Raw genomic sequence first — 2,702 nt, 5'->3', positions numbered from 1 at the left:
TAGTGTATAATCTCCATTCCCTACCCAATTCATCTTCTGGTCACAAAATTGACCACAAAAGCACTGTAAACACAATTTAACAAGTGTGGATATTATACAAAAGGGGAGTTTGTTCACATTATCATCTGACAAGGCAAAGTGTGTACATTAAACAATAATATTGTGGTACGATGAGATGAATTCTCCAGGAATTTTACAGTAGATGTTGCATCTATCAACCTACTGTACCCACTCACTATAGACCTGTCCACCAACTATATCCGTCGTTTGTATGCCTTTTTACAAATCAGTGGCTGCAAACCCATCCACTAACTGAAACAATGACTGTGTGCCCATCCACCAGCTGTGCATCAAGATCAACAATGCAAAAGAAAGAAACATGAAATTACCTTAAAACAGTCACTATAGACCAGGTCTAGACCCATTCCATTATGAGGTACAACATATGGAGCAAGGAGATGAACTGTAAACGTGTTAAGGTACGTGGTGATTGGTAAGTAATTTCTAAGGAGCTGACATCCTCCTAGCAGCAAAAAAAGGGGGGGAAAAATGTAAGAATGCTCACCCAGAGGGCTTGCAACATTTGGATGACTGCCATTTTGGCAACTGTTCTGACTAGCTACATGTTCACTCCCTTGCTATTAGTTCTGAAGGATTTGGGGGTCCGTGGCTGACCAGTAGTGAGCTCCTCTGTGGTGTTCATTCAGCACCACAGACAGCTCTCTTGTCTAATGCCTCTCTCCTCATTCACCTAGTGGCCTTTTGAAACCCTACAGCAGGAAAACTGCCAAGGCAGGAATTTTCTATTTATTTCATGGGCAATGTTAAATTCAAGCATGACAGAACATTTCTAACAAATGTACTGTATTATGAAATTAATCATTACCAAACGAATCACATGTTTAAGGTGGAAAAAAAAGTTTGTTTCTTTTAAAATCAATGTTTAGAATAAATGTTTTGGAGGAGTTTGGCTTCTGTTCCCTTTGTGTATGCAACACTGTCATTTTATCATTTTATGTTTGCTACATTTGGGTCACAGGAGGTTCAACAGTGTAGAGAAGCACTTGCTGTGCTCACCCATTCCATATTTTTATCATTTTAAACAAGCTTCTTTTTGCTTAACACTCGTTGGCACCACATGAAAAGAGGTTGTATTTGCCACATGGCCAGTCTGAGAGGAGCTGCAGAGGAAGCATTATGCAAAACAGCCCTCAGATCTGCTCACACTGACAGCAGGAAGCTTGGGGACTCTGGGTGTGGGGGTATCACGCCAGTTGTCTGGAATCAGGAAACCTCTACAGAATCCCCCCAGCCCTCAGTTTTGATGGTTTTTTTTTACCCTGAAATAAAATTGGGCATTCATTTCACTTCCATATGAAATGGAGATAGCTCACAAACTAGAGAATGTGAAAAGGCCAGAGAAGTTCAACAGAAGCAGATGACTGTGAACCAGAAAGAGTGGATTGTGAACAGGGCCAGGAGAATGTAAATAGAAACAGGAGGGTGAAATGAAAGAGCACTATATAAGGAAAGAGCGCACCAACAGGAATACTCGTTCTCTCTCCTGTGTGACACTTAAGGTGGTCCTCTAGTCAGTGAAGGCACACACAGCATTTCCTCCTTATCATGACTTCTCTTTAATACACTGTAAAGAATGGATATACAGCTCTGAGAAAAAAGGGAAAGGGTTCAAGGGGACAGACCTTCACCAGCCTTCCTGCACATTGAAGGCAGAGCTGGGAATGGGGTCAGTGTATGCTAAACTCAATCTCACCTGCACACCTATCAGCCAAGCACACACGCACACACGCACACACGCACACACACACACCAGAGCGACAAAATCCACACCCTCAAATGCGGGCACAGACACACATGCACGCACACACAACTATGCAACACCAAAGCACCACAATTCGCTCTCACATTTATAACAACATCAAAGTATCATCGTGAGCACACCCACATCTCCACCTACCACACACCATACGCACACAAGTGCCGCGAGGCAGAGCCAGGCGTTGCACATGTGGCCAGCTGCAGGAGAACCTCTGTGCTCTCTCCAACGAGTCAGGAGAGGGACAGAGGAAGCGAGAACACAGGGAGTGACAGGATCTCCCACGTCATAAGGGTAAGGCAACTGTAAAAAGAACACTTTGCCCTCTGTGTTCTACTCCATTCCAGCGAGGTGAGGCAAAGCAGTGCAAGCACAATCACCACCAAGTGAAAGGAGTCCACTGCATGCCAGAACTGAGTCACGTCTTTCTCTTTGCTCTGAGCGTGTGGTTTATTGCTGTGTGTAAGAGTTAGTGTGTAGATATACACGTGTGTTTTTTATGCCACTCAAAAGCATCAGGCACCGGCAAGGGGAGGCACAGTGACAAAACGGTTCAGCCACTTGGTGGTCGCTGAGACTCCAATCGTCATCCGTCATTTTTCACTCAATTGGCGGTTAAGGAAATTGAACCTGGTCCTCCTGTGGTCAGTGCTCCTGATTTGTTCACAAGACCTGCAGCAAAGATGCCCCGATCTGCTCTTGACATGGCTTCCTGTAATGGCCACAGCACATTGTGATCTTTTCACAGAAGTGCTGAAGCCTTCTTGTTTCAGATATTCTTGTTTGACTTCTGTAGTGCAGCATGGGACATTGCTTTGGCTGCTCAGACGCAGATGGGGAGCAGGCAGCAGGTGCAACGCAGTGA

The sequence above is a fragment of the Megalops cyprinoides genome, chromosome 11, assembly GCF_013368585.1.
Source record: "Megalops cyprinoides isolate fMegCyp1 chromosome 11, fMegCyp1.pri, whole genome shotgun sequence".
Taxonomy (NCBI): domain Eukaryota; kingdom Metazoa; phylum Chordata; class Actinopteri; order Elopiformes; family Megalopidae; genus Megalops; species Megalops cyprinoides.
The sequence above is the reverse complement of the archived record's forward strand: the minus strand, read 5'-3'. Positions refer to the sequence as shown.